This window comes from Capra hircus, chromosome 7 (assembly GCF_001704415.2).
Source record: "Capra hircus breed San Clemente chromosome 7, ASM170441v1, whole genome shotgun sequence".
Classification (NCBI taxonomy): domain Eukaryota; kingdom Metazoa; phylum Chordata; class Mammalia; order Artiodactyla; family Bovidae; genus Capra; species Capra hircus.
The window spans coordinates 67755273-67762799 of record NC_030814.1 but is presented as its reverse complement, the minus strand read 5'-3'; the positions used below and the strand labels follow the sequence as shown (position 1 = coordinate 67762799).

The following is a 7527-nucleotide window of genomic DNA, read 5'->3' as shown; positions in this document are numbered from 1 at the left end:
TGTGCTGTCAGTGACTGCACCCTGCCACCAATGGTTTCAAAGTTCAAAAAACAGGCTCCAAGAGTTTTCCACCCTATGAGCACTGGCCCTTGTCTTTCCCTACTTACTTACCTCCTATACCACTCTCTGCCCTTCCCGAAATACTTCACCAGTGGCTTGGATGGAGAAGCTGATATTTGTAACTTCACAATAGGAAAAGAAAGGGTCTTCTTGTCAGTTTCATGAGTAGCACCTCTAAGACAGAATGATCTGCCTGTGTATACACTCCAATAAGACTTTTCCTCCTCAACCAGTTTCCATCTCCCAAATGGCAGCTTTGGTAGCTTCTTATTCCTTTGTTGGGAACAGCATTAAGCTCAGGCAGGGGAATACCTTGGCTTCTAAGTCTCAAGTATTCACAGCTTTTAAACAGTCTCTCACAGTCCTCATTTAGGTTGTCAATGACATTTTTTGAAAGGATACAATATTCTGGACACTGAACCCAATCATTATTAGTTGTTCTTTCCTTTGTTTCACCATTTCCCCAAATTTTAACAAAAATGATCCTAACCCATCTCCCTTCTTTCCCACCCCACCCCATCCACCCCAAATAATACACCAGTAATAGCCAAAAACTACACACATGCTACGCTGTAAAAATGCAGAGTTAACCCTATCGGGAAGAAGGCTGTGTGGGTTGTGGAGATGCTCTTTGAAGACCTACAGTATCTCCTGCTCTCCCACATCCCATTCTACGTTTTGTCCTTCATAGAAGGCCCTTTGCTTTTTTTTTTTCAGCAAAGTTCAGAACGGGTTGCCTTGAAACACTGACCCTCCTTCCCCTCCACCGGGATGGGTGTGCAAACAGCATGGAGTGGCTTTGCAGCCCTGGGCTGCTGTAGGGCACAGAAACTATACTGGCTCTTCAAAGGACACCTTCTCAAGCGACCTTCATGGTGTCAAGACAAGGAGAACTCCTTCTTTCCCCACTTGAAACCCACAGTCAGATGTGACAGGGGCTGGTATTCAAGAAAGTTAACTCTTATCATCTTTTTTGTCATCATCCTCTGAGGGGTAAGAATGCCACGTCAGCCTTTCCTCATAGAAGGATATAACAACCTGCGGGCACTTGACATTGGCTTCCTTGGCAGGGACCAGATCAGCCTCATCAGAGCTCTTCCATTTCATTAGGAACATGAGTTCTCCGCTGGAGTCCGTAGCTCCAACAATCCGTTCTGGTTCCAAACCCGGGCAAAGCCTCGTGGCTTTTCTGACTCTTCTTTCTTCTTCTTTGGTTTGCTCTCCTCCCCCTTATCTTCCGAATCAGAATCAGCTTTGCGCTTGCCTCCCTCTGATTTATCTGTCTCGTGTGCTGTTTTCTGTGACTGCAGAAACTCAGCAATGAGATCAGGGCAATCCAGGTTCTCTTCTGGTTCCCATGTGTTATCCTCATGTGAGAAGCCCTTCCACTTTAGGAGATACTCCACTTTGCCCTTTACCACTCGACGGTCTAGAACTTTTTCCACCACATACTCTTCTTCCTCTTCTTCTAGCACCTCCTCCACTTTCTTCTTGTTTTGTTTTTTCCCCATAGTGCCCGCCAGCTTTCTGGTATAAAGGATGACGCTGCTCGGGTCTTGCAGTCGTCAACCCACCCCTCGCTGGTTCAAGCGCCCAGGCTGCCCCATCCGTCCTCTTCCCAATTTACTATGTTTCGTCTCCAGCCCAATCCCCCAGCCGCCCACCCAACCCACATAGCATTGTCTTAGTCTACTCAGGCCGAAAGGTGACCCTCCGAAAGTATTGTTTTTATATGAGAAACGTTGAAAAAAATCTAAATGCGATTCATTCACTGAGGGATTTTTAAAACAATCATTGTTAAATGAATAATGGGATACCTCTCAGATATTGCAAATGTTGTGTTTGTTGCTGCAACCCCATGGACTGTACCCCGCCGGACTCTGCTATCCGCGGAATTCTCCAGGCAAGAATACTGGAGTGGGTTGCCATTCCCTTCTCCAGGGGATCTTCCTGACCCAGGGATCAAATCTGGGTCTCCCACATTGCAGGCGGATTCTTTACCATCTGAGCCACCAGGGAAGCCCTACAAATGATGATGTAGTGCTAAGCTTATTGACACGGAAAGCAGTCAATGATTTATCGAGTGACAAGCCAAAAGCTTTAAAACAGCCATCATAATGTGGTGAGTAGGATGACTTTCTCAAACCCCAATCACCATTTGTGGAAAGGTTAAACACAATTTTCCATGTCTACTACAGTCTGTTAAAAATGTGTTCAGAAGGATAGTCAGTTCCTGTTTACAGGAGAAAATTTGAAGAGGGCCAGGCCACATTTGGGCTTTCTGGGTGGTCCTAATGATAAAGAACCCACCTGCTAATGCAGAAGACATAAGAGATGTAGGTTCAATTCCTGTGTTGAAGAGCCCCTGGAGGAGGGCATGGCAACCCACTCCTGAACCTTGCCTAGTGAATCCCATGGACAGAGGAGCCTAGAGGGCTACAGTCCATAGGGTCACAAAAAATCGGACACAACTGAAGTAACTTAGCATGCACAAATGCACATACTCAGGCCTCTTATACTCACTCTTAGGCATCTGTGATGGGCATAACAATGATCTCCCCCCAAATCCACATTCTAATCCCCAGAATGTGTGAATATATTATATAACATAGTAAAGGAGAATTAAGGTTGCACATGGAGTATATAGAATAAGTTTGCTAATCAATGGACTTTGCAATAGAGAGATTATCCTAGATTATCTAGGTGGGCCAAATACAATCAAAAGGTCCCTTAAATGTGGAAGATGGAAGCAGAAGAGCAGCTCAGAGTGAAGTGACATGGAAAAGACTTGGCTCAACAATGATCCTGGAGAAGGAAATGGCAATCCACTCCAGTAATCTTGCCTGCGAAATCCCATGGACAGAGGAGCCTGGCGGGCAGAGTCAGACACGACTGAGGGAGGGGCAGAGCTTTTGATGGCAGAGTGAGCACTGTGGCTGAGGACTCCCGGCTCCCAGGCCTCTCTCACCAGATAGGAGTGTGGAAAACTAGAGTCTAAAATATGCCCGAGAGCTTTTCTGGAGAAGGAAATGGCAGCCCACTCCAGTATTCTTGCCTGGAAAATCCCATGGACGGCGGAGCCTGGTAGGCTACTGTCCATGGGGTCGCACAGAGTCGGACACAACTGAGCGACTTCACTTCACTTCACTTCCTGGCGGCTCAGTGGTAAAGGATCGCCCCCTGCCAAAGCAGGGGACGCGAGTTCCACCCCTGGTCTGGGAAGACCACAAGTAGCAGAGCAGCTGAGCCCCTGCATCACAGCCACTGGGCCGGGGCTCTCGAGCCCAGGAGCCACAGTACTGAGGTATGTGGGCACCAGAGCCCGTGTTCCGCAACAAAAGGAGCCACCGCGGTGAGAAGCCCACACCCCCGCCACTGGAGAGCAGCCCCTGCTCGCCACAGCTAGAGAAAAGCCCACGCAGCAGGAAGACCCTGCACAACCATAAATAAAATCACTAAAAAAAAAACAATGATCCTTTGAAGATAGAGGAAGGGGCTATAAGCAGAGGAACGCAGATAGCTTCTAGAAACTGGAAAATCAAGGAAACATACTGCCCCTAGAGTCTCCAAAATGAACACAGTCCTGCCAACATTTTGACTTTAACCTAGCAAGACCTGTGCCAGACTTTTGATTTTCAGAACAGTAAGACCAAAAAATTGTATTGTGTTAAGCCAATAGAGTGCGGATCACAATAAACTGTGGAAAATTCTGAAAGAGATGGGAATAACAGATCACCTGACCTGCCTCTTGAGAAATCTGTATGCAGGTCAGGAAGCAACAGTTAGACCTGGACATGGAACAACAGACTGGTTCCAAATAGGAAAAGGAGTACATCTCGGCTGCATATTGTCACCCTGCCTATTTAACTTATAGGCAGAGTACATCATGAGAAACGCTGGGCTGGAAAGAAGCACAAGCTGGAATCAAGATTGCTGGGAGAAATATCAATAACCTCAGATATGCAGATGACACCACCCTTATGGCAGAAAGTGAAGAGGAACTAAAAAACTTCTTGATAAAAGTGAAAGAGGAGAGTGAAAAAGTTGGCTTAAAGCTCAACATTCAGAAAATGAAGATCATGGCATCTGGTCCCATCACTTCATGGGAAATAGATGGGGAAACAGTGGAAACAGTGTCAGACGTTATTTTGGGGGGCTCCAAAATCACTGCAGATGGTGACTGCAGCCATAAAATTAAAAGACACTTACTCCTTGGGAGGAAAGTTATGACCAACCTAGATAGCATATTCAAAAGCAGAAATATTACTTTGCCAACAAAGGTCTGTCTAGTCAAGGCTATGGTTTTTCCAGTGGTCATGTGTGGATGTGAGAGTTGGTCTATGAAGAAAACTGAGTGCCAAAGAATTGATGCTTTTGAACTGTGGTGTTGGAGAAGACTCTTGAGAGTCCCTTGGACTGCAAGGAGATCCAACCAGTCCACCCTAAACGAGCTCAGTCCTGGGTGTTCATTGGAAGGACTTATGCTGAAGCTGAAACTCCAATACTTTAGCCACCTGATGCGAAGAATTGACTCATTGGAAAAGACTCTGATGCTGGGAGGGATTGCAGGCAGGAGGAGAAGGGGACGACAGAGGATGAGATGGCTGGATGGCATCATCGACTCGATGGACATGAGTTTGGGTAAACTCTGGGAGTTGGTGACAGACAGGGAGGCCTGGCGTGCTGCGATTCATGGGGTCGCAAAGAGTCGGACACAACTGAGTGACTGAACTGAACTGAAGCTAATAGATTTGCATTTAATTTGTTATAGCAGCAATAGAAAATTGCTATTTTACAGATTTACCATCATTTGAATTTTCAAACCTAGTCTCAGTTCAGAAACAACACCCCTTTGCATTATTAGACTCAAGACTAATAAAAGGATCCCACCCCATTTCTCACCATCAACAGGGCTTGACAAAGAATCTCATCAGTCCTGTTGATCTCCATCACCACCCCCATCTATCTACATCGATAAGAAGAGAAAAGAGTCAGGGAATGGTTCCCCAATTGCTTCTTTCCTAAATTCTGCATCCAGAGATCTGTCTCACAGTGTGGTATCTGATGTCCCTCAGATTGGTGACTCAGTTTATTTCTTTGTTTTGGCCACACTGTGTTTGTGATCTTAGTTACCTGACCAGGAATTGAACCTGGACATGGACCACAGCAGTGAAAGCACTGAGTCCTAACCATGGACCACCAGGGAACTCCCGGTGACTCAGTTTAAACTGAAACAGAAAGAATCCTATTTTAGTATCCTGCTACACAATCAAATACATAGTAATTGCTAAATAAATACATGCAGCCCTTGAGACCAGCCTATATATTAAATTTGATGTTAGAACAAAATTTCTTGTACAAAGTCCTTGCTGGGTGAACATTTTTCACAAGTTCATCTTGTCAAGTCCCCGTCAAGCTTCTGCTCTTAGCTAGCTTGGAAACTGATCTCTTCCTAGCAAGCTTTCCTATCCTGCATGCATACATCAAAGTACAACGTGTTCCCTTTAATAATCTGTTTTAAGATATTTTGTGCAGACAGTGGTTGCCAAAGGCTTTGCTGAGATTATCTCTGGTTTGCAAAACTTGCCCCACATCCAAACTGGCAAAGTGATGAAGACAGAACTCTCAGCTCCTGCCAGGTTTCTATGGGGGATGCTTACAGTTTATTGGCATAAAGGTAGAAATTAGAGTTGTCAGTGGTATGCATTGTTAATAATAATGCAATAATAAATTCTTGTTAACAATGTTATTAGTATCAATATCATCAGCCTGATACTTAAGTGTACATCCATTAATAGAAATAGTGTTGTCTATATCCATCCTAATGTGATCAACTAAATGAGTTCTATCCTCTGGGACTTTTCTTTTGAGCTGAGAAATGAAGGTGATTGTTAATTTGGTACCAAGAGATTCATCACTTTCAGGACTCCTTTAGGGATTGTTTCTGCTCCATCTGAAAGTTTGATCTCTTTGAACTAAAATTATACAGACTCAGGTTTTGAACAAACAGTACAACTGAAAAGTACCTTCCCAGGTGTTGGGATGGGAAATGGGGGTTGGAGGATCTGGTTTTCATGTGTGGCTCAGGTCCCACAGCACATGTGGCCTGGCCTTCTGGCGACAAGGAATGTTGGTGGGGCCTAGGGACTTAGCATAATAAGTCCTCCCTAACCAGTGCCACATGGGTCCTCCCTGGAGTGTTTAATAGGAAACTTAAAAAATAGATGCTTACTTTTCTGTAATAATGCAAACAGTCAACAGGGAACTTGCAGTGGAAGAATCATGCTTTCTCAAAGAGCAGGCTAATCAGAAAAACTCAACAGTGTAAAACCCTGTGGCGTGCTGGCAGCCAGCTCACTCAACGTGGATCATATATATATATATATACACACACACGCATATACATATATGCATATATATGTTTATATGCATACATACATATATGTGTATGTCTGTATACACACATAGACACGTCTGCTATTTATTTAGAAAAACTTTTAAACTTACAGAGAAGTTACAAAAATAGTAAAAAGAGAATCCCTTTTAGTCAGGTTCTCCTAAAGCTAACCATAGTACAGTTATCAAAAGCAGGGAGTTAACTAAACTACAGGTTTTACTTACATTTCACGAGCTTCTTCACTAACGTCCAAACAGTATCTCGTATTGCATTTTTTGGTGTTGTGTCCAATCAAGGATACCGTGATTTTTTAAAAAAATTTTGTATAGCCAATTAACAACATTGTAATTGTTTCTGGTGAACAGCAAATGGACTCAGCCATATATATACGTGTATCCATTCTCCCCCAAACCGTTCTCCCATCCAGGCTGTCACATAACACTGAGAAGACATCCATGTGCTATGCAGTAAGTCCTTGTTTGTTACAGCAGTGTGCATGTCCATCCCAAACTCCTTAGCTATCCCTTCCTCCTGGTAACCATAAGTTTATTCTCTAAGTCTGTGAATGGCTCTCAGATTGGGGTTGGTTTTTTTTTTGGCTTTTTATTCATTGTTAAATGAGGATTTGCATTCTGGTCAAGTGTCACAGAAAGGATGTTGCGTCCTTCCCAAAACATTATATTAGGGGATACCTGATGTCAGTCTGTCTTGTTACTGATGATGATGTTAAACTTGATTAGCAAAGACAGGTTCTGAGTTAAGAGGTGGTGGGAGGAACATGTGTTACAAAAAACGAAATGTTCCAGCCTGGGCAAGTGTCCAGCCATTGCTTTGGGAAGTAAGTCTGTCCACTCACTGCCCACAGGGAAACTCAGACCTAAAGTGAGCATCTATCCCTCAGGCTTGAGTTATGCAAAACCACCATCCCTTCTTCAGGTGTTAAAAAATCAGGCTGGCTTGATGGAAGGCACTGACTTTGGCTTTGTTAATCCTATCGTCTAGGTTACTATTTCTAACACTGTTTCTCATGTTTGACCATGATCTATAATAATAGCAACAGTAATAAGAAT

General features: G+C 44.0%; 1 pseudogene; it reads right to left on the bottom strand.

The window, feature by feature from the left end:
- LOC108636460 lies at window positions 933-1605 on the bottom strand (annotated as a pseudogene).